This window comes from Lactuca virosa, chromosome 6, assembly GCF_052849685.1.
Source record: "Lactuca virosa cultivar CGN04683 chromosome 6, Lactuca_virosa_CGN04683_v6, whole genome shotgun sequence".
NCBI lineage: Eukaryota > Viridiplantae > Streptophyta > Magnoliopsida > Asterales > Asteraceae > Lactuca > Lactuca virosa.
Window position 1 is genome coordinate 234,542,236 of NC_136431.1, and position 25,730 is coordinate 234,567,965.

Genomic DNA, 25,730 nt, shown 5'->3' on the forward strand with positions numbered 1-25,730 from the left:
TTTTAAAATTTTTATTTTTTCTACTATCGTGCAACCCCTACCTTTCCCGTGCACCCCTACTGAGAAATCCTGCTTCCGCCCCTATATATATATATATATATATATATATATATATATATATATATATATATATATATATATATATATATATATATATAACGGATTTGAATGTGGTCAACCGACGGGGTCACAAATTTTAGATAAAGTGGCTTAGACTTACATCGTGATATATATATATATATATATATATATATATATATATATATATATATATATATATATATATATATATATATATATATATATATATATATATATATATATATATATAATGATCATTTGAGAACTTATAGTTTCTCGAGAACCCGAGAATTAAAAGTGGAACGTTGGATCAAAAAAAGGAGGGTCAAGATGTATAATGGCGTTTCTTAATTAATCAGAAAACTAAAGAGGAGGGGGCATATCAATTAAATGAGACAGGGGTAATATAGGAAACAAATATATAATTAAATAATATCTTAAATCTATTTTTATTAATCGACATATCTTAAATCTGTGAATTAATTATTTTCCCCAGATCTCTTTCTCCATCTCTCTCATTATCGTTCTCTCAATCCCGCAATATGCTCTAATCGACCACTCATACGTATTCATCGTTGTTTTCTCTAGATTAGGATGTCAATGGAAATCTGAAGACGAAGTATGATAGATCAGAAAGCATTTTTGTACAATCATGACTTAGATTCAGAGAATAGACTCGTATTAATGAAATCGGGGAGTTTGGCAAGTTCTTCGATTTCAACACATAATTTTAGAAATCCAGGTATATCGATGTGTATTATTGCATTAATTTCGATCTAGTGGATTGTAACAGAACTAATATTAAATTGTTGGTTATTTCAATCAGAGATGGAATGAATGTGTATGGCATCAAAGCGTTACCATGTTCTTCATTCATCAATGACGATCTCATCTTTAAAAATCGTTTTAATTCAGTTTTTTCTTCCTAATCTGTGGATCTATTCATTCTGCACTCAATTTCAAATGGCGACTTCTTCAAATCCCATTTGATATAAATTAGGTAATTCGAGATTTGGAGATTCTATTTTGAGCTAATTATGCGTAAGTTTTATCTGTTATTCTAGAAGTCCAACATATTACAATACTAAGGAATTGATGATTCCATTAACATAACTGGCAACTGAAACCGGAATCCAGCATAAGGCAACTGACATTGAGGGGGAATTACGTGAGATGGGATCAGGATTTCTGTATGAGAGGGAGAAAAAAAAGGCAACCTGAAAATCGTCTGAATGATATGAAAACTCAATGGGGGAGGATTCGAGAAAAATTAGCCATTGTTGGATTGAATCTTCCTTTAGATCCTACTGTAGTGGAGGATGATCTAGCTAAAGATCATGGAGATGAAATATGTCATCAGGTTGATGTTTTACGGTTTGTTTGATGAATTGCCACTCAATCAAAATCTTGGCTAGTTCATTCATATCTACAATAAAATCATTCCGGTAGAACACACACACATCTGAGAACTATATCCTGTGTATTTTTTCAGAGCATTAGCTACAAAGGGTTGTAGATATGGAATTTTTCCCGACTTATGGGATGTTGTTGAAGTATGAGTTGCCAAATTTGCATCTTTCTGTCAGATTTTTCTGCCCCACATGTCCATATGTTAGCCAAATAGAGCAGAAGGTAATAAAATTATCAATTTATCATACTCAATCATGCAATATTGCAACACATTGTTTTTCCTTTTCCTTGTAGTTAAATGCATCTTTTTTCTTCCCTTTTACAGGTCAAGATCAAAAGAAAGCAATGTTTGGTTAAAAAGGAGATTGACCCCATCATCACCCAAGATGACATGAAGAATGCACCAAAAACAGATTAAGGTATTTATATGCTTCACAATTTGAGTAAAATGATGCACTTTTTCTTTTTTCAACTTTAATTTATGATGTTCTTTGTCTCTTGCAGCCCAGATTGTGGTCACAACAAGGCTGCATACATCCAGTTTCAAACAAGGTCGGCTGATGAACCCATGACAATAAACTTCACCTGTAAGAAATGTGGTAAATGCTGGCGTGAGGACTAAAATTCAAACCGAAGGGAAACCTGCATTTTTTTGCCTAAGATATTGAAACAAAGTGTTTCTATTATACTTTTGGTACTAATGAAATGAAGGTATGATTTTTTTATATGTTTTACTTTTTTGCTAACAAACATGAATCTACAAATGTTGCTAAAATTCAGAATTCAGCTTTTGGGTTCAAAAGATGGGGAAGAAAAGGTCCATTTATCTGATATTGTGATTTACATGTGAATCACTTGTGATTCACATGTGAATCACTTGTGACACATGTGAATCATTTATGATTTACATGTGAATCACATGTAATTCACATGTAAATCATCTTAATTATTTATTTTTTCTAACCATATAGTTTATTTTAATTGTTTCTATATTGAGCTTCATGAATCACAAGTGACACATGTGAATCATTTGTGAATCACATGTAATTCACATGTGATTCACATGTAAATCATCTTAATTATTTATTTTTTCTAACCTTATAGTTTATTTTAATTTGTTTCATTTTAATAATATATCACAAGTGAATCACATATGAATTACATGTGATTCACATGTAAATCACAAGTGAATCACAAGTGATTCACAAGTAAATCATAAGTGATTCACATCTGAATTACATGTGATTCACATGTAAATCACAAGTGAATCACATGTAAATTTCATATGAATTACATGTGAGTCACATATAAATCACAAGTGAATCACATATGAATTACGTCTATATGCACACATGTATTTTTTGTGAGTTTTCTTGCATTAATCATTTTTTTTTCTTGTAGATTTAGAAGAATTTGAGGAAAATATTGAAGAGGTGAAAAATGATAAATTAAAGAAAATATGGAAATCTTGACACGAAGACCTGAAAACGCTTTGAAATCTTGTAGTATTTTTTGTTTTTTTTATATTTTATTTTGTATCGAATAAAATACTTGTACTATTGTGTTTATAGATTATTAAATAAAAATGGATTTTTTTATATGATTACTTACTAATATTATAGTATAAGAAAGATGCATATATGTACTTGAAAAATATGCATATATACATCTAAAACGTTGATTTTTTTGTTAAAAAATTTAGAGTTTTTTTTAAAAAAATATTCTAGTTTATTTTAATAATTTATTGATTTTTAAAAATTTACTTTTTTAAAAAAATGCAGTTTTATAAAAAAATTGTAGTTTTTTTTAAATGCATTTTTTTAAAAAAAATACAGTTTTTATTGAAAAAATTGCAGGCTTTTTGAAAAAAAATTCTGTTTTTTTATAAAAAAAATACAGTTTTTTATAAGAAAATGCAGTATTTTTTTTAAAAAAAATTACAGTTTTTTAAAAAAATATTTTTGTCAATTAGAAAATGAAAAAATCTCCATGTTTAAAAAAAATCGAAATTTATTAAAAAAATATCCGAAATTTGATTTATTATGTTAATTTTTAGAACTTTTAATTAATATTTCCAATAACAAAAAAAATTAAACATTAAATGAGATCGGTAAGATGACGATCATGTCCTTAATGAGTTAATTTTGATCTAACGCTCCACCTTTAGTTCTCAGGTTCTCGGGAAACTATGAGTTCTCAACGGATCTCACCCATATATATATATATATATATATATATATATATATATATATATATATATACACACACACACACACACCCCTGTGCAGACGACAACGTCTTAACAACGACATGTCGTCGGCATAGGGTATACCGACGACATTTCATCGGCACTGAGTCGTCGGCATAGGCTTGTCGGGATATGTCAAAATAGTCGTCGGTACAGGTTTCGTCGAGAATATTTTCGAAAAAAAATAAAGTTTTATTAATTACCTGTCGCGACGACAAGTCATCGGGATAGGTACCAGGTGTTTTTTTTATAGTTTTTACTGATTCTGTACATTTCCATTTTGCATTTTTAACAAATCCAAACACTTTGCAACATATATCAATTGAGATACAATAACTAGCAATCATTTTTCAAATTAAAATCATCAAATTTAAGTTTAATTTTACAATAAGTACTTAACATTGTTCAAAATAATACAAAACATCAACCATCATTATCATCGTCATCATCTTCTTATTCTTCTCCTTCTTCTATCCTCTCAGGCTCGACAATTTGTTCAGAGGTACTCCCTTGTGTGTTGGAGCTGAATAGAAAACTAGGAAATGGTGGTGGTTGAAATCTTAACAACGAGAATGACTAAAACAAGAAATAGACAAATATACCCCAAACTCGGCGGTGACTAAACATTGGTTGAAATCCATTCGTTGAAGCTTTGCCCATTCTGAACGTAGGTAAGGGTCATCTTTACATAGTGGGTGTTTCCAAGGGGCACCAAATCGTAATTTATCTTTAACGATTTTGCCTTTTTGAGCATCAAGAGCAAACTTTTGCAGGATTGACAGTGCTCTATCCATTGCAGGATTGATGTAACATCCGGACTTTCGGATACCTTAATGTGTGTTTAACCTTGAGATTTATAGAGTGACTCGACGAATCGTGAGTCCGACTCGCCGAGTAGGGCCGAGTTGCCAGCGTGGATTTTATGAGTGGACTCGACGAGTAAGAGAGCTGAATCGCCGAGTAGGTGATGGGCAGAGAAACCCTAATTTCCCGAGGTTGGGGCCTATATAAGGGAACTTATAGCCTCATTGGCAGCTCACCTTCACTGAGAGTAAACCCTAACGTCCTTTTGAGCTAGAGAGTGTGAAAGGAGCTAATTTTGGGGTCTTTTGGTACATTTCTTTTGAAGAGGAGGGAAGGAGTCATCAAGGAACAAGAAGGGGCCCAGTGGATCAGTGTTATTCCGTCCAAAAGCTTCTGGAGTAGGTAAAAAGTTCCCACCTTTCTCCTTGTGGTGATTAGATCTCATGTTTTGATGAATAGGACTTTCTATCACCTTTTTGGTTGAGATATGAGTACTTGAAGTCCCTTTCTAGGCCTAGATTTCAGATCTGGACCGTGTGAGGTCCAGAGGGTCCAAAGGCTCAAGCTTTATTCAGTCACTTAAAGAGTTATTTTGTTTTGGTGCCTTGTTGGAGCATGTATTGGCATTATGAGCCTTATATGCCATGTTCGAGCGTAAATCTTGCAGCTTTACGTAACAATCGACCCTTAGGATGGTAGATCTAGTGTTTGGAGTGATAGATCTACCTTAAATCGTTTGAATGAGGAATCTGATCAAAGGGACTCGCCGAGTCCATGGCCTGACTCGACGAGTCGGCGAGGGTTTGTCCCGATGGGTTTAATTGTGCGATAACTCGGCGAGTTGGGGGTCAACTCGACGATTTGAGCTGGACTTTCTTGAGACTTCTGAGAAAGGAGGGGACTCGACGAGTCACAAGAGTGCACTCGACGAGTCGGGTCAAACATGGACTGTTGACTGGAGTTTGACTTCTGTTGACTTTAGGGTTTGGTCAACATGAGTATTGAAGACCATGGAGGGGTAAAATGGTCTTTTACACAATTCGAGAGTTGGAGAGAGAAGAGTAACATTTGGTTACTTAGAGCCGAGAATCGAGTATTAATTAGAGACATTTACCCTATGTGTTAGGCAGTGGCTAGTTCGAGATTCGATGTAACATCCGGATTCCTAGGTATATTATTTTATCATTTATTTTGAGATTTGTGGAGTCCAACTCGTCGAGTAGAATTGCGTCTGGTGACGTTGATTAATGAATGGACTTGACGAGTCTGTGAGGCAACTCGCCGAGTCAGCGCTGCTGAAGGAAACCCTCAATTATCGGGCCTGCGACCTATTTAAGGGCACTTATAGCCTCCATTTCGCCTCACCAGAACCCTTACACGCTTGAGAGAAACCCTAACGTCCATAGTGAGCTAGAGTGGTGAGGATAGTTAATCTTGTGTTCATTTTGGCTCATTCCCTTGAAGAGGAAGGAAGGTTCATCAAAGATCAAGAAGGGAGGGCCAGTAGATCTGTTTCTTCTTCATCTCAAGCTTCAGCTCAAGGTAAAAAGCTTTTACCTTTCTTGTAGGATGATTAGATTTCATGTTCTTGAGATTTAGGACTTGTAACACCTTCTTGATGGGGCTTTGGATGCATCAAGCCCCTTTTCGAGTTTAGACTTCAGATCTGGACCTTGAGAGGTCTAGAGAGTCCAAAAGTGTAGAGCCTTAGTGAATCAACCAAGGAGTTTTGGGTTTTGGAAGCATTAATGGAGTATTGATGGCATATAGAGCAATATATGCCATGCATGGTCATCAAGATCAAACCTGTACGTGACTTTTGGGTACTATGAGGCTAGATCTAGAGGTTGGAGTTGCAGATCTGACCTCAGGAACTTAAATGAGAAATTCGAATGAGTCAACTCGTCAAGTCTATGAGATGACTCGACGAGTCGGATCGGGTTGCCCCAGCGTTCTTGACCCAGTGATAACTCGTCGAGTTGGAAGTCAACTCGACGAGCTGAGTGAAACCCTAGGGAGAGTTCTGAGGATACAAGTGGACTCGGCGAGTCACAAGAGTGCACTCGGCGAGTCAGGTCAACCTTGACTGTTGACTCGTGTTGACTTTTTTTGACTTAATGGTTGGGTCAAATATGAGCATTTGAGACCAGGGAGGGGTAAAATGGTCTTTTACCCATTCCAAGGGTTAGAAAGAGAGTAAGAGGACTTTTGGTGTATTTGAGTAAGAGTGGGGTATTGATTATAGATGCTTATCTAATATGATAGGCGGAGGTTAGATCGAGGATTTTCGAGCACGAGATTCTTACTAGCTAGCTTACAGAGTTATAGCCTCGAGTGGCTAATGTGTTGTATGTGGTATTTTGGGGAACTTACTAAGCTTTGTGCTTACCGTGTTATGTGTTATGTGTTTCAGGTAGTTCCGAGGATCGCGGGAAGGCACCGACATGATTTTACACACTGGCGAGAGATTATTTTATGATTCTGGGATTGTGATTTACACTTGTAGATTGTTGACATTTGAGACACTTGTGATTTTGAGATTATGAAAATGATTTTTATTGTGTTTTGGAAAATAAAAATTTTGTTTGAAAAATTACGTCGTTACAAGTTGGTATCAGAGCCTTAGTTTGAGGGATTCAGATGCACCTTCGGGTATGTATGGACTCAAACTGAGGATTTGAGGAAAATTTTCAAGAGAAACGATTTTTCTAAAAACGAGTAAGAGTTCTAAGAGAAAATCGGAAAAGAGCAGTGTGTACAATCAGCCAGCGCCTGAACGGTGATTTCCCAAAATACCCTTACCTTATGCGTTATGAGATATTATGAGATATATTATGCATGCTAGAGAATAGGCTAGGTATTTCATATTTTAGGACTAGAGTGGCCTGATTTGTGATGCCTTAGCCTAGGAGTTACTGCTACTGTGAATTGCTTTGAGTGCGAGTAGGTAGCAGAGAGGAGCATATGAGAGGCCTACTGGAGATTAGCCTGTTTATGGAGAGGCATAGAGTACTTGCGATCTGGAATCCTAGGAGGAGGACTTGGGGTGAATGCGGATGCGGTGTGGAAGGTAGTATTGGGCCCGTACTACTGAAAGCACCGGATCAGTGAGAAGCTTAAGTAAGAATCCTTAGGATGCTAGGGAACAAGTAGGGCGAGTGATCGAGTGTGAGTATACTCGAGTGAGTTTCTGATTATTCTGTGTTGTGTTACGAGAGACATCATGGTGGGTACACGCCACAACCCCGGAGGGAGTGGGACTAGTGACGATGAGATCCGGAGGATGATTCACGAGGAGGTGGCCGCAGATATCCGAGCAGATATTCCTGAGATGTTTGGGTCTATTAAGACCACCCTGATTGAGACGTTTGATGAGCGATATGCTGCTATCACTGAGGCTGCTGCTGCTGCCGCCACCGCAGCTGTCGCCGCTGCTAGGCCACAGGGAGGTGACTCGTTGTTGTTCCGGGAGTTCAGCAACACGAAGCCACCAGAGTTTGATAAGACTTAGGATCTGATCGTTGCGATGAGATGGATCTCTAATATTGGGGGGTGTTTTTACACATGTTCTTGCCCAGATCACTTGAGAGTTCGGTTTGCGCTGAACCAGCTTCGCTTGGGAGCAAAGGACTGGTGGAAGTTTGTGACAGCCAGCTTTACCTCTGCGGATCATGCTGTAGTGACATGGGAGAGGTTTGTTCAGATGTTCCGAGACGAGTATGTTTCCCCTGTGGAGAGGGAACGATTGGCGCAGAAGTTTCTGTCTCTCAAGCAGAAGACAGAATCAGAACTGAGATTTCGAGGATGTTTCACAAGAGGGCGATGTTTTGCCCTGAGCACGTGTCCACTGAGCAGGTACGTGTGAGCCGATATTTGAGCATACTGAGGAGGGATATACGAGAGTCCGTGGCGAACTCGTCGTACAAGACATTTTCCGAGATTCAGGCCAATGCCAGGAGGAGGGAGATTGAGCTTGAGTTGCAGACCACGGAGGAGGAGGAGTCCCGGGGTAGGGACCGCAGGCCAGTACAGTCGCAGCCGGCGACAAAGCGGGCTAAGCTCGCTGACACCAGAGCTGGGGGCCAGAAGGGCCGCACTTGCGGGAAGTGCGACAAGAGTCATGAGGGTACATGTCGAGCGGGATGTTGCTACAAATGTGTCAAGGAGGGGCATATAGCGAGGGGTTGCCCCAAGGGATTCTCAGTCTGATTTCACTGCAACCAGACTGGCCATCGGAAGGCCGAGTGTCCCCAGCTGCTACAGGATCAGCGCAGGGATTTGCATATGCTGTTACTCGAGCTACAGAGAGTCGGTCAGCGAAGGCCGAGGCACCGAAGGTTCACTGGAGAGCCTTTCTGCTGACATCGGAGGAGGTCCGTGCAACACCTGCTGTCGTGGCCAGTACTTTTCTTGTGAATTCCGTACCTGCCTTGGTGTTATTTGACTCGGGTGGGAGTCGATCCTTTGTGTCATTAGCGTTTAGTCACCACATCAGTACCCTACGTGAGGCATTGAGTCGACCTCTGAGAGTTTCTATAGCAGATGAGCATGCGGTGCTAGCTACTGATGTGATCCGAGGATATGTTCTAGAGATTTTTTGTGTTGAGTTCCCGATAGATCTGGTACCGATCGCGATGGGTGATGTCTTTGTCATCGTGGGCATGGACTGGTTGAGTCGATTTGGAGCTGTGATCGACTGCGAGCGTCAGTTAGTGACCATACGAGATTTTAGTGGGGGAGTGCTTACGGTGTATGGAGAGGGTACCCGATCTGGATCAGCATTCTGCTCAGCTGCCAGAGCCAGACAAAGTCTTCAGCAGGGTTGCAGGGGTTTTGTAGCGTATGTGATGGATACGCGAGTTGTTGTTGAGAGACCGAGTTCTATCGCTGAGGTTCCGATAGTGAGTGAAATTCCCGAGAGGCAGGTGGAGTTCCATATTGATTTGGTTTCGGGTGCGGCACCTATTGCCAAGGCACCCTATCGCCTTGCGCCACCAGAGATGCAGGAGTTATACTCTCAGCTCCAGGAGCTGCTAGGGAAAGGGTTCATTAGACCGAGTAGTTCACCGTGGGGAGCTCCGATCCTTTTTGTCAAGAAAAAGGATGGTTCGCACCGGATGTGCATCGACTACCGGGAGTTGAACAAGTTGACGGTCAAAAACCGTTACCCACTTCCGAGGATCGACGATTTGTTCGATCAGTTGCAGGGGGCGTCGTGGTTTTCCAAGATCGATTTGAGGTCTGGATATCATCAGATGAGAGTCCGCGAGGAGGATGTTCAGAAGACGGCCTTTAGGACGCGTTATGGGCACTATGAGTTCGTGGTGATTCCTTTTGGGCTCACCAACGCACCGGCAGCGTTCATGGACCTCATGAACCGGGTATGCAGGCCCATGTTGGATCGATCGGTGATCGTCTTCATCGACGATATCCTGGTGTACTCGAGGTCCAAGGAACAACACGAGGAGCATCTTAGAGAGGTTTTGGGGGTTTTGAGATCGGAGAGGCTATATGCCAAATTCTCCAAGTGTGATTTCTGGTTACGAGAAGTCCAGTTCCTAGGGCATCTCGTTAATCAGAATGGGATATTGGTCGACCTGGCCAAGATTGAGGCAGTCATGTGATGGGAGGTGCTGAGATCCCCATCCGAGATCAGGAGTTTTATGGGATTGGCCGGCTATTATCGGAGGTTTATCAGGGATTTCTCCAAGATTACGGTTCCTCTCACCAGATTGACTCGGAAGGGTGTTACTTTTACGTGGGGTCCCGAGCAGCAGACCTCATTTGAGACACTTCGCCAGAGGTTGTGCGAAGCCTCGGTGTTAGCCCTTCCGGGGGAAATGGAGGATTTTGTGGTTTATTGCGATGCATCTATTACCGGCATGGGTGCGGTACTGATGCAGAGAGGGCATGTGATAGCATACGCATCGAGGCAGTTGAAGCCTCATGAGACGAGATATCCCACCCACGATCTAGAGTTGGGGGCGGTGGTGTTTGCCCTCAAGATTTGGCGCCACTATTTGTATGGGGTTCGGTGTACCATATACACGGACCACAAGAGCCTGAAGTATCTCATGGATCAACCCAACCTGAATATGCGGCAGAGGAGATGGTTAGATGTGGTGAAAGACTATGACTGTGAGATCATGTATCATCCGGGCAAGGCTAACGTGGTAGCCGACGCCTTGATCCGTAAAGCGGAGACTGCCCCGATTTGAGATGTGTGTATGAAGCTGACAGTGATGACTCCAGTTTTGGATACCATTCGAGAGGCCCAGTCGGAGGCCGTGAAACCGGAGAACCGCAAGAGGGAGTGGGTGGTTGGGCAGGTGTCCGAGTTTGTGACGGATAGCCGAGGACTTATGACTTTTCGAGGGTGGATTTGGGTGCCCTATACGGGCGGGGCACGACATATATTGTTGGAGGAGGCGCATAGATCGAGATTCTCGATCCATCCCGGGGCTACTAAGATGTACTTGGACCTGAAGAGGGATTACTGGTGGCCCTGTATGAAGCGGGATGTTGCATGGGTGGTTGAGAGGTGCTTGACCTGCCGTCGGGTCAAGGCAGAGCACCAACGTCCACATGGTCCATTGCAGCCTCTTGATATTCCCAAGTGGAAGTGGGAGCAGATCTCGATGGACTTTATCACCAAGTTGCCGAGGACTACGCGTGGAGTTGACGCAATTTGGGTGATCGTGGACCGGCTGATGAAGAGTGCTCACTTCCTTGCTATTAGTGAGAGCTCTTCCGCGGAGAGATTGGCTGAGATCTATGTGAGAGAAGTAGTAGCGCGTCATGGCATTCTGGTCTCGATAGTGTCGAATCGAGACGTACGTTTCACTTCCAGGTTTTGGAAGAAGTTTCATGAGGAGCTGGGCACGCGTTTGCATTTCAGTACGGCGTATCACCCACAGACGAACGGGCAGAGCGAACGGATGATTGAGACGCTTGAAGACATGTTGCGGGCATGTGTCATGGACTTCGGGGGAAGTTGGGACACATACATACCACTGGTTGAGGTTTCCTACAACAACAACTATCATTCGAGTATTGGTATGCCCCCCTTTGAGCTTTTGTATGGGAGGAGGTGTCGGACTCCCATTTGTTGGGGAGAAGTGGGGCAGAGGGTGATGGGTAGCATAGAGATAGTGCTGAAGACGACCGAGCAGATTAAGCAGGTCAGACAGAGGTTACTGACGGCACAGAGTCGCCAGAAGAGTTATGCGGATAGGCGGCGGTTCGAGCTAGAATTCCAGGTCGGGGATTTTGTGTTTCTGAAGGTATCTCCATGGAAACGGTGTTGGATTAATTCTAAGTCCATAACTATAATTGGTAAGACTTGACCCGACCTGGCATGGTCCATTTGGGTTGCATGGCATCATGCATTTGGATAGACTATAATGAGAGAAAATAACACTTAAGGTTGGTTAATATATTATAAGTTCTAATATATTAATAAGGTTATTTAATTAGTATTGATCAAGAATTAATTTGGAATTAATTAAGTGATCAAAATGAGACTAATTAAATATATGGGTTGATTGTGTAAATCATTCATTCTTATATATGTGGGCTTGTGATCCAAGATTCCTTATGTTGGACTAAGTCCATGGGGTGACCCATGGATACTCCATGGAGGTTAAAATCCATGGAACATAAGGAATGGGTAAAGTTATGAGTTACATGGTGTAACCCTAATAGCCACCATATAAAAGAATCCCATGGCTCAAGAAATCGTGCACTAATGTGTGAGTGTGAGGGCTAGACGATTTCAAGGAGTGTTCAAGTTTCTCTCAAGTTATTCCAAGTGTATTTGGTGTTGTGTGAACCATTTGAGGTGTCACACTTGGGGCACTAGGCACTCAAGCTTCATGAAGACATTCTACATCAAAGAGGTATGTATTCTATCTTGTTATATTTATTATTTTGTATGCTAGATTAGGATAATACCTTGGATGTTCATAATTGTATGTATAATAGAGAAAACATAGATCCAAGGTATTTAGGGTTGCATGTACACTTAGGAGTGTTAGAATGCTCATAACCCAACAGTGGTATCAGAGCCTAGGCTTGTTTTCTTGTTATACTTGCAAAAGTAGCTGAAAAATCGAGTTGGATGCATATATTCGATTGTTTTGGCTGGAATTGGACTAGGAACATTACCCTAAGATGTTTTTGGACTTATAAACTTGTTTTTGATGTGGTAATGTTCATGCTAGGCCTCATTCACAAAGCCGGTCTATAAGGGGGGTATAAGGTTACTGCCTATAAAATGGCAATTTAATGGGTGTCCACTCTCACCCACCGCTTCCTTGACTGGTGGAGGGTCGTTAGCCGAACGGGTAGGACAAGGACTATAATTCTCCTTTCATTAAAAGTATTAATGATAAATACTAAGTAACTAAACTCTTATTAATACCCAATCTTAGTTACTTAGGAAAATGTGAATTTGGTGCTAACCCATGAAATTACACTTTGCACTTTGCTTAAGTCGTTAGTGGAGCGTGTGTGGTTAACCGGCACACTAACCTGGACTTAACAAGGTAGGTAAAGGGTAACTTAATATTTATCATAGTATCGGTGGAGCATGTGTGGTTAACCGGCACACTGATTAAGGGGTAAATATTAAGGGTACCAAGTATATTTGCATGGTTATTCATACCTTGTTTTGTGATCCTCGGCATCCCAGTCACAAAACCTGAAGGGCACACTCGAGATTGAAACATGCCTTTGAACAGTTCAATGAATCTCAAAGATCTAGGACTTTCAAATCCAATTAAAACCTAATAAATTATTTCGTTTTTCATGGTGGAAATTGGTGAATCGTCATTCACCTACCTTCAAATATTTTATAGCTTGGATTACGGCATCCCTCTTCTAAGTTATAAAATAGTTTGTTGGGTCCTAGCCTTAATATTTCATATTGGGTGTCATATTAAGGACTTTAAATCAACTATCTTGAATATCTCCCAAAAAGATGTCTGGTCTAGACATTTATGATCTTCCCAAATCTCTTGAAACAAGCTTTCCTAAATGAAGATGATGTCCCATGGATATCATACTTCTTTCACCTCCTCCAATTATTCTCCCTAACCCACAAGTTCCTAAAAAGTTTAAGGTCACTCAAGCCCTATTGGCAAGGCAAGGTCTAGGTGTGATCACATCTTGGAGATGTAGTCACATATTGACAAGCCGGGAGAATTGGGTGTCAAAGTCTTGAGAAAGTTGGTGGCTCAACTACTTTCTAAGTCACATAGTGAGTTCTTTTGGGAATCCTATGAAACAAACTAAGACAAGACCCTTAATGATCTTATCTATTTGCTAAGATCAACTTCCTAAAACGCTATGGACATTGACAATGATGACATTGGATATCCAGTAAAGCTCTCTCTTCCCAATGGAAAGGGATCGGCCATAGTCAACTCGGTTGACCCAATGGTAAAGAGAGAGGCGAAGTCTGAGATAGTCCCATTATCAAGGGTCCATAGGTAACTATTGCCAAAGGTAGGGGCATTGGTTACGAAGCTGCCAAATTTACCTAAGGATGTTAAAGTCAATAAGTTTGGCTCTACTTCAGGTAAAGTCCATTGTCTAACTCTATTAAGTACATGCTGATTCTGATCGCGAAGATGGATTTCAATCGCATGGTTCGGTGATCAGAATTTTGGGCTATTACTTAAGAGTTATGATATTTATATTGCTTAGGAATAGATAACAAGGTTTTCATATGGATTGTAAGGATAAGTTTTTCCGCAAAGTTTTAAAATAAAAGAAAAAGGTTTTGATTTTATTTATTTTAAGTATCCTTACAATGGCATTTGTGAAAAGTTGTTGCTTATAAGATTCCATTGATAGCAATATTGGAAAAATGGATTTGATTCTTTCGGTTGTGGTAGTGTCTAATATTACCAAATAAGGAAAGATTCTCATCACCCAAGGTTCAATTGGACCGAAACTTGGAATCATGCAAGTTGTATAGTATGATGAATGAGAACTTTCAACTTGGAAAATTAAGACTAATTCCTTATGTGAATAAGGAAAGGACTAAGGGATCGAGTACACATTCTTGTGCACTGGTCAAGTCCACCACAAAAGATCAAGAAGACTATTCGTCATGATTTACTTAAGTTCAGTAAATATGGTTATACTTATAAGTTTAAGTATAAGTCTGTAGCATTGGAGAAGTTTCAATGTGAGACAGAACGAATAAGAAGAATCAAAGTATGGTAGAAAGATAAAAGTTTCTCAAATCTGAAAAGATGGGAGAGTACTTTAGTATCATGTTTATGATCATCTTAATGATTAAGATACCATATCACAATTGGTCCTCTAAAGTCATCTTAGTGCATTCTTATGACTAAGAAGAGGAGTCATGAATTGTTGAAATGGTTAAATCAAAAAGATGAGTCATACTTCGTTCCAAAACAATTCTTAGAGTCATACTCCAAGATTGTAACTTGAGTGACATATCTTAAAGAGGGTTTGTTAACACTAGTCAAATGTAAGAGTAAAAGGTTATCTACTCTTGTACATTTGAAATTGGTAAGTTGTGATGTTTTGGATAAAACAGAGACCAACTTAGGCCAATTGTGTAAAGTGTTAGTCTTGATAAAGAATCTGCACTATCTCTTGAATATTTGACAAGGGAGTCTTATATGTCAAGAGGACAGTGGGAGTCTTAAAGCTCTTGAAAGTTTCAAGACTTAATCAAGAATAAAACCTAAAGTCCTTCACTAGCACACGACTTGAGGTTTATAACCTATCGTGTTGAAATTTTTGTGCCTATTCAAGTTGGCTTTGCATAGGAGTTCTGAGAGTTCTCAATTGGTTGCACAACTACTTGGAAGCAATGGCAGGCACCTGAGCTGCCAAATGGCAAGAATTTAAGATTGCACAAGTTTAATCAATATGAGTTTGGATTTGTCACTAACCTTGTCTTGTGATTATGGTTTTGACAAATTCACATGGATAAGAACACATACACTATTAAATCTAAGTGTCATAAGGTTTCTCTCCGATTCATGAAAATGATGGTGAGGAAACACTTTCACTAAGTAGATTTTAGCTAAATAGCAATTGTGATATTTGCATTCTCAAAGTCGTTAGTGGAGCGTGTGTGGTTTACCGGCACACTAACATGGACTTGTGAGAAGTGGCAAAGGTCTAAACAATTGAGACTATGATTACGACATCCCTTTTCATAGTTCTAAAATTGTTTAGACACACATGTGAGCTATCTAAGAGAGGTGTATGATTTTGATAAAGTTTTATCAAAACAAGCTAGTATCAGAAATCTGAACTTTGGTAAGAAAGTCAGCTGATTTCTGAGTACATGTCAAAGCTAGTGGGAGCATAAGTGTTATGCTAATAATCATCATGTTAGTGGGAGCATGATAATTATGACAAAGGTTCCAAGTTAGCAATGTTAATTATAGAAAACAAAAGTTTCAATTCGTGAGGTTGCAGGGGTTGAAAAAGTTGTTTTGCTATAATTAAGGGAGAGGAAATTATACTTCATTTCAATTCTAAAAGCTTAGATTGAGATTTTAATCGTATTTAATCAAGGATATATATATGAATTTCATGTTGGAATGGCTCAACATAAGGAAATTCTATATATGGGTCCATTATTTGCGTTCTAAAATTCGATTATGATTACGACATCCCTTTTCATAATCTGAATTTTGAGAACTTGGCAAATTGAAAAGGAAATATTATAGCAAAAGACTGGTTTAGTCTTCATGTGAGACATCATGAATCGTGTCCCATATGCTTCAGATATAGGATCGATTACATGTGCTATATTCATCCTTTCTAAAATTTTCCAAATGCATGGGGCATTATGAAGGGAAAAGGTCTAGAATTGGATATGACTAAAATGATTAAGCAATTGTCGAGGACAATCTAAGGTTTACCAAAGATTGGTTGCTCAAGGACAGTTGGAAGTATAATGTTAATTCTGGAAGGACCATATTGACATAATCTGTAAGGAGGCAACTCTTGTTCAGAAGTGATAGTCAAAATGGAATATGGAAATGTTTCAAAGTTAGAAATTATTCAATCTGTGTAAGATTAGGAAACTTAATGAAAGAAGGATGTTTCCAAGGAGCTGATCTCCTTTGGAATGCTCTGTAATGATTGTTGTCAAGTCTTTCTGACTTCGTGCATAATCATTAAGAGGATCAATGCATATAAGTTTAGAATCTAACAGATTTCAGTAAATGGCATGAATTTGGAATTCTTGCATTTGCAGTAAGGATTTGGGACTATGAAAAGAGGATCATTGGAGTGATGTTCAATTGATCTATTTTACAAAGTAAAGATCATAGACAAACATAGTATGCATACTTGGTGTATGGCATGACTAGTGTTTAGAAAACATAGTGTACATGCTTGGAGCATGGGACAACTATTGTTTTAAATTCAAGTATAAAGTTGATAAAACCGAAACAATGAATAATGAGTAATCAGTATGGTGATAAATAAAAGTGTTTATTTATATTCATAGGGTTTGATACCATATTTGATTCATTTATTCTTGTGTTTCACTTTGCATGTTTTGACTTCCAGAATAACTAAGTCGCTCTTCCTGAATGATTAAGTTATTCAAACCATCCACAGTCGGTCATATGTTGGAAGTAGATATGAATCAAGACTGTCATGGGTTGGTTTGTAGAGGTCCAAGTTGGTGGACAAAGTGGTGCTACAACACTCATGAGTGCTCATAAGTTCTGCGTATTGGATTCAACACGCGCTCATTTGAATCACTTCATGGATTTTATCACGAGTGATCATGAGACGATAATATCTTATATTCTTCAAACCTAGAGATATGAGTTGTTACTATGAGTTAGTTATACATTGATTGCACGAAAACGCATTGGTAACTCGATGTTATAAAACGTGCATTTGTGTATGATTCAACAAGTAGTAGAACAAGCCATATGAGTCGAAGTTTATCCATTCCTTTTAGCTTCGGGATAAAAGCGATATCTGTGGGCCCCTCGATGATTTAAAGATGATACATGTGAGTGCTTGGCCAAGCCAGGACTGATTTGATTTGTGCAATCAGTCAGTCATCATGAATCGGAAATCGGGAAACAACAAATGGACAGAGAGAATGATTGATAATCCATGTCTCAGTCCATATGATATTTAGAATGGAGGAATATATGATCCCTTATCTAATGGACAAGTCATTGACAAAGGTCAGAGTTCATCGACAAGGTCAGAGTTCGACAGAAGCTTTTGAGAGCTACGATTGCTGATCGGTTCATGAAGTCATACGCAATAATAGTTTTAGACTTATCCAAGTGGGAGACTGTTGGATTAATATCTAAGTCCATAACTATAATTGGTAAGACTTGACCCGACCCGGCATGGTCCATTTGGGTTGCATGGCATCATGCATTTGGATAGACTATAATGAGAGAAATAACACTTAAGGTTGGTTAATATATTATAAGTTCTAATATATTAATAAGGTTATTTAATTAGTATTGATCAAGAATTAATTTGGAATTAATTAAGTGATCAAAAGGAGACTAATTAAATATATGGGTTGATTGTGTAAATTATTCATTCTTATATATTTGGGCTTGTGATCCAAGATTCCTTATGTTGGACAAAGTCCATGGGGTGACCCATGGATACTCCATGGAGGTTAAAATCCATGGAGCATAAGGAATGGGTAAAGTTATGAGTTACATGGTGTAACCCTAATAGCCACCATATAAAAGAATCCCATGGCTCAAGAAATCGTGCACTAATGTGTGAGTGTGAGGGCTAGACGATTTCAAGGAGTGTTCAAGTTTCTCTCAAGTTATTCCAAGTGTATTTGGTGTTGTGTGAACCATTTGAGGTGTCACACTTGGGGCACTAGGCACTCAAGCTTCATGAAGACATTCTACATCAAAGAGGTATGTATTCTATCTTGTTATATTTATTATTTTGTATGCTAGATTAGGATAATACCTTGGATGTTCATAATTGTATGTATAATAGAGAAAACATAGATCCAAGGTATTTAGGGTTGCATGTACACTTAGGAGTGTTAGAATGCTTATAACCCAACAAAGGGGTGATCTGATTCCTGAAGCGGGGTAAGTTGGGACCCCGATACATCGGTCCTTTCAGAGTGACCGCCAGAGTGGGTAGAATAGCATACCAATTGGAGCTACCTGCGGAGTTGAACCAGATCCATAACACCTTCCACGTGTCCCAGTTGAGGAAGTTTGTGGCCGATGAGACGGAAATAGTACCACTGGAGGACATTCAGGTAGATGCGAGCCTGAATTATATTGAGAGGCCGATCGCGATTCTAGATCGAAAGGTGAAGGTTCTGAGGAACAAGGAAGTGCCCCTGGTTCAGGTCCAGTGGCAACATCGGAGGGGATCCGAGTTGACTTGGGAGTCGGAGTCAGAGATGCGGGAGTAGCATCCAGAGTTATTTGCTGAGCATGACTTCGAGGGCGAAGTTTGATTCTAGTGGGGGAGAATTGTAACATCCGGATTCCCAGGTATATTATTTTATCATTTATTTTGAGATTTGTGGAGTGAGTCGACGAGTTGGTTCCTCAACTCGTCGAGAAGAATCGCGTCTGGTGACGTGGATTAATGAATGGACTCGACGAGTCTGTGAGGCGACTCGCCGAGTCAGCGCTGTTGAAGGAAACCCTAAATTCTCGGGCCTGCGACCTATTTAAGGGCACTTATAGCCTCCATTTCGCCTCACCAGAACCCTTACACCCTTGAGAGAAACCCTAACATCCATAGTGAGCTAAAGTGGTGAGGATAGCTAATCTTGTGTTCATTTTGGCTCATTTCCTTGAAGAGGAAGGAAGGTTCATCAAAGATCAAGAAGGGAGGGCCAGTAGATCTGTTTCTTCTTCATCTCAAGCTTCAGATCAAGGTAAAAAGCTTTTACTTTTCTTGTAGGATGATTAGATCTCATGTTCTTGAGATTTAGGGCTTGCAACACCTTCTTGATGGGGCTTTGGATACATTAAGCCCCTTTTCGAGTTTAGACTTCAGATCTGGACCTTGTGAGGTCCAGAGAGTCCAAAAGTGTAGAGCCTTAGTGAATCAACCAAGGAGTTTTGGGTTTTGGAAGCATTAATGGAGTAGTGATGGCATATAGAGCAATATATGCCATGCATGGTCATCAAGATCAAACCTTTACGTGAGTTTTGGGTACTAGGAGGCTAGATCTAGAGGTTGGAGTTGCAGATCTGACCTCATGAGCTCAAATGAGAAATTCGAATGAGTCAACTCACCGAGTCTATGATATGACTCGACGAGTCGGATCGGGTTGCCCAGCGTTCTTGACCCAGTGATAACTCGTCGAGTTGGAAGTCAACTCGACGAGCTGAGTGAAACCCTGGGGAGAGTTCTGAGGATACAAGTGGACTCGACGAGTCACAAGAGTGCACTCGGCGAGTCAGGTCAACCTTGACTGTTGACTCGTGTTGACTTTTGTTGACTTAATGGTTGGGTCAAATATGAGCATTTGAGACCAGGGAGGGGTAAAATGGTCTTTTACCCATTCCAAGGGTTAGAAAGAGAGTAAGAGGACTTTTGGTGTATTTGATTAAGAGTGGGGTATTGATTATAGATGCTTACCTAATATGGTAGGCAGAGGTTAGATCGAGGATTTCCGAGCACGAGATTCTTACTAGCTAGCTTATGAGGTGAGTCTTCTCACTATACTTTACCTAGAGTGGTATTTATGTGTGACCGGAAGGTATTTATGTGCTTACTTGAGTTGTGCAACTGTCTGTGTGATATATGTTGTATTATGACCGGACTGGAGGGTCCAACGAGCCATGGGACTGGAGGGTCCCAATCAGACTGGACCGAAGGGTCGAACGAGCCATGGGACTGGAGTGTCCCAACCAGACCGGATCGGAAGATCCAACGAGCCGTGGGACTGGAGGGTCCCACTGAGACACCTTGACCGAAAGGTATTACAGAGTTATAGCCTCGAGTGGCTAATGTGTTGTATGTGGTATTTTGGGGAACTCACTAAGCTTTGTGCTTACCGTGTTATGTGTTATGTGTTTCAGGTAGTTCCGAGGATCGCGGGAAGGCACCGGCATGATTGTTCACACTGGCGAGAGATTATTTTATGATTATGGGATTTTGATTTACACTAGTGGATTGTTGACATTTGAGACACTTGTGATTATGAGATTATGAAAATGAGTTTTATTGTGTTTTGGTAAATGAAAATTTTGTTTGAAAAATTACATCGTTACATTCGAGTTCGAGGATAATTGCTTGCTGCTTGCAAGGTGAGTCTTCTTACTATACTTTACCTAGAGTGGTTCTTATGTGTGACCAGAGGGTCTTATGTGCTTACATTGAGTATCATGTTATCCTGCCTTATGTTTTGTGAATCATGTTGTGCGTTATATCTTTGTGATTTATGCTATGCGGAGCTTTACAGACCGGACCAGAGGGTCCAACGAACCGTGGGACTGGAGGGTCCCACTGAGACACATTGACTGGAGGGTCTTACAGTGATATATCCTCGAGTGGCTAACGAGCTGTGTGTGTGGTATTTTGGGGAACTCACTAAGCTTCGTGCTTATGGTGTTATGTGTATGTGTTTCAGGTTTTCTCAGGATCGCGGGAAGGCACCGACTTGATTGTACACACCAGTGAAAGAGTTATGTTCTTGAGGATCCTGGATTTTAACCAAACAATTATGGAGTTGCGACTTGTAAATTTAATAAATAAGATTTTTGTGAAATATGTTATGAGAATTATGTGATTTTAAAGGAAAATTTTGTTTTGGAAATTTTCGGTGTTAGAAGTTGGTATCAGAGCCTTGGTTTGAGGGATTCAGATGCATCTTCGGGTATGTCTGGACTCAAACTTAGGATTTGAGAAAATTTTTCAAAAGGAAAGATTTTCTGAAACGAGTAAGAGTTTCTAAGAGAAAAACGAGAAGGAGCAGTGTGTACAATCAGCCAGAGCCCGAACGGTGATTTCCCAAAGTACCAAAAATTGTTTACTTTATGAAATATTGATGATATGTTATGAGATATCATTATGCACGCTAGAGGATAGGCTAGGTAATTCATGTTTAGGACTAGAGATGCCTGATTTGTGATGCCTTAGCCTAGGGATTGTTGCTATATGTTATGTGCTGAGTAAAAGTATCTAGCAGAAGTCATTTAGTGAGGGAGTTCTGAGTCGAGAGATAATCTGGGAGAGATACCTAGATGAGCATTTGAGGAGTCTATTGAGAAGAGTAATTAGATACCATGAGAGGTGAGAAAGCTTGAGTTCAGTGATGCCTTTGAGCCGTAAGTAGAGCAAGTGGAGTTGTGTGCTCGAGTGGTGGGTTAGTATCGGTGGAGGTTATTCGATGCCCGAATGCTGCTTGCTTTGTGCTTTGTGGAACTCTTGATGATGGGAGTTAGCTACCGAATGAATATGATGATATTCAGGAGGTAGATAGCTGGCATTATAAGAGTTCTTCAGCAGTTGATGGCAGAGAAGTGTGAGGATATAGGGGAGCCTAGTGAGTAATTTGAGTCCTATGAGTACGCTGTTTGAGGAAGAGTATGCGCCGGAGGCGAGCGCGTATAGCGAGATTGGTGTTCGAGAAAGTTGAGCAGCTACTGAGGAAATCTGGGACGATCCGTGTGGAAAGTATGGGTAGATGTGGCAGGTAGTATGGGCCCATACTATTGAAAGTAGAGGACCCATACTTGAAACAGGGAGAATTCCAGAGGTTCTAAGTAGCAGATTGAGAGGAGATAACATGGTTCGGGTACCATGATTCATAGCAGATCGAGAGGTGGTCACATGGTTCGGGTACCATGATTTATAGCATATTGAGAGGAGATAACATCGTTCAAGTACCATGACTCGTGGTGGTTAGTGCTTTTGGTTTTACCAGTTATCCCGTTGTGATTGAGTAGACTGAGATCAGATGTGATAGAGTGTGGGGCCAGAGGGCCATATTGAACGAGTGTCAATAGAGCATACCTTGAGAGTGAAATCGAGTTAGTTTCCGAGATTTTTGGTGAGATGTCAGTTGGAGTCGCAAGACTCAGGGATGAGTAGGGATGATGCTTTATGGATGACTACGGTCTGAGTTGAGCAATCGGCCGATAGTGGAGATGTCACTTTCTGTGGCCACAGTTGTGCTATTTCCGTTTCCTGTGAGAAGCAGAAGAGATATTGAGCTTCCGGTTTCCGAGCTTGGAGGTAAACCCTGTGGGGTAGCATTGGTTGAGATCTTTCACCAGAGTATCTGGGCAGTATGTATTCCGCAAGGTAATATTATAGCATGAGAGGGTCGTCATTGGGGACTAAGATGGTCAACGACAAGGATATACCCTATTTGAGTATAGTAGGGCATATGTTGGCAGCAGTGTCGGGTGATCAAGAGGAGTAATTTGGGGCGGTGGCTCCAATTTTATATGATAGATATCGAGTGTGGGAGGTGAGGTCTCTGGTCTCATGATAATTCTCGTGATGGGACGTTGGTTGGGGAGTCGAAGTCGAGGAGTGTGCTAGTTCATTATTTCAAACTGTGAGTCATGGCTACTACGGGACAGTTGAGATGTCCGTTAGTGTATCAGTGTGAGATTTTGGATGACACATTGGGAAGTTTTTTGAGGATTTTATCTGAGATTCGGGATGTTTGGAGTTGCTTGGTCTCTATTGGGAAGATCATCGAGTGTTATGTGGTACTTTCCAAGAGTAAGTGTGATGTACCTAGTGGAACAGTCTGTGGAATAGATTGTTGGTGTGCCAAATTGTGATGGTTCGAGCCCTGAGTGGGGGAGAACCGGGTATTTTATTGAGAGTATCAGAGATTTGTTCAAGAGCGGTTAGAGGGCTGGATATAGTGACCTACGGTACGGATGCATGAGACCAAGGTTATTGGTGGTCGAGGCGAGGTGCAGAACGAGATAATGCATGTTGTACGTGTTCAGTAAAGGATGAGTGTCTCCACGGCAGGTGACCGTTGGTCGGAGACCTTGTGGGGGCTAGGAATTCTTCGAGGTTGTAATGGTAAATTCGAGGTGGGTGGCTCGTAAGGATAGTTTCGGCGGTTGAGAAATTCTGGTTCAATGTATGGGTTGTTATATGCACTCTGGGAAGGGTAGAAGTTGATTGGGCAACCAACTTTAGGGTCGGTATGTGTATTCTTGCATGGGTTTTGAGTAATAGAGGAGGGAGTTTCAGATGGTCGTCAACGTGTTTTGAGTCATTGACGATTCCTCCGTGTTTCAATTGAGAGTTGGAATATTTCGAAGTTACGAGTTGGGTGAGAGGAAGATCAGTTATGAGATTCTGAAAGGATGCATTGTTGTATCTGAGTATGATGCCGTAAGTAGGAGATCAGTGGTTGAGGCAAGACATCGTGAGGTTCTGTGATGGTGTACCGAGGTATCCGAGTAGAATGCCCTGAATTTCGGATTATTTTGAGACTTGAGTTATGATATGGCAAGTGAAGTATCAAGTGACTATGGTTCCAGGGGGAGCCCTTCAACTAATTGTCATCAATCGGGAGTATCCAAGAATGTGAATTGCAGCGAGAAAAAGTGTTGGTCACGACGGTTGCCGTCAGGAGTGTTGATGCTTAACCTGGGTGGGTGTGTGTACCTATCTATGTTGAGCCGTGGAGTATTCGATAGTGAACTCAGTTGGGTGATGAATCGAGGAGGAAATTATGGGGGATAAGAGGGTCAATGGATCCGAGTGGGAGTAATCACTCCGGATTATCAGGGGAAAACCATGGAGTGAGCCCATGGTGCGTTAGTGAGAGAGAGTGTTGTGATACTACGGGGAGCCGTAGTGTTCACAAGTCTGCAAGAGAGTGTTGTGATACTGCGGGGAGCTGTAGTGTTCACCAGTCTGCGAGGAAGTGTTGTGATACTGCGGGGAGCCGTAGTGTTCACCAGTCAGCGGGAGAGTGTTGTGATACTACGGGGAGCCGTATTATTCATGAGTCAATGAGAGACTATCGTAGGCCTACGAGGAGCCGTATTATTCGCTAGTCAGAGCATGACGCAGAAGAGTTTTTAGGCTTGGGTAGCCTTATTCTTTGAGTTTCGGGAACCTGGTGGTTAGACCAAGGGCGAGACCGGGCTCTCCATATGTGTCGGGGATCGTTATATTCTAAGTTAAGTTGTGGTTAACGCAATCGAAAGGAATTGGGGAAGTGATGTACACGTGGGTTGCGGGTCATGTGTCATGAGTTGAGTGCTTCATTGGGACAAGTGGTTCCAATTCGGTGTCGGACCAGACTATCGAGTTTGAGTTTGGCTTTGGTGGTGTATTGAGTAGGCGAATGAGATTCCAGATTCAAAGATGGGTTTCATTTTGAGGGGTATTGTGTGTCATTTGATGTCTTAGACCTGAGTGGGTCAGTTCATTTGTATGGGAAGGACCGCGAGATGCATGGAACTAATGAGTAGTAGACGACAGAGGTCGAGGGGGAGACGATTTCAGTTGGGATTTTAGTATCTGCTTAGGGTAAAGCGAACTTCGTGACTTGTGTGTCACAATGGGCCGAGATAGTTGTTATGAGAAGGAAGTCGGTGAGACATTTTGGGGCATGATATGTGTAACCTTTGGAGGTTCAACTGTGGGGTCGAGAGTTGATCGGGTGCTCAGTGTTGAAAGGGATATCTGGGAGGGAGCTGAGGCTTATGATTGTTAGATGTCAGAGGATGCTTCTGAGCAAACATGATCATTTTCTTGTGTTTGAGGGCAGGGTGTTGAGAGTTCTTTGTTCAGATGGGATTTCGATTGCAGTACAGTGGATGGGTCTCTGGTGTAATGTGACACTTTCGCTCCTTGGAGTATGATATGGAGCGCTTAGTACGTTTGGTACGAGTGATCGGTGGCAAGTATTTGGGCTTTGACTTGTTTCTATCATTCGTTATGAGAGAATCAGAGGGGAAATGAGTTTTCAGGGTCCGTTATTCGAGGAGCGAATAACATGATGATAGCTTGAGAAGACGGCCGGGCAGTGAGACAGGCCACTAGAGTTTTCAGATTCTGGTGAGTCATTAGGGGCTATCGTAGCGGCAGAAGGGTATGTCCTCTTCCGGTTTTGGGAGTTCCTATTGGGTTTCAGGTGTCTATGGAGGAAGTTAGTTGTGTTGTATGAGATCCTTTCGGTGGTACTTTTCGGGTTGTTGGGTTCGATCTA

The 25,730-nt window shown here is 40.9% G+C and overlaps 1 long non-coding RNA gene across 3 annotated transcripts; it reads left to right on the forward strand.

Annotated features, from left to right (window-relative positions):
* Positions 1–595: 595 nt before the first annotated feature.
* Positions 596–3,075, forward strand: LOC145120499 (uncharacterized). 3 transcript variants are annotated; one of them, XR_013714219.1, is made up of 5 exons: positions 596–1,441; positions 1,574–1,713; positions 1,817–1,910; positions 1,996–2,202; positions 2,893–3,075. It is a non-coding gene; the product is annotated as an uncharacterized LOC145120499 (long non-coding RNA). The 3 variants fall into 3 exon arrangements; XR_013714220.1 differs by having other exon boundaries at positions 596–823; positions 908–1,713; XR_013714218.1 differs by having other exon boundaries at positions 596–1,713.
* The last annotated feature ends 22,655 nt before the right edge of the window (positions 3,076–25,730 follow it).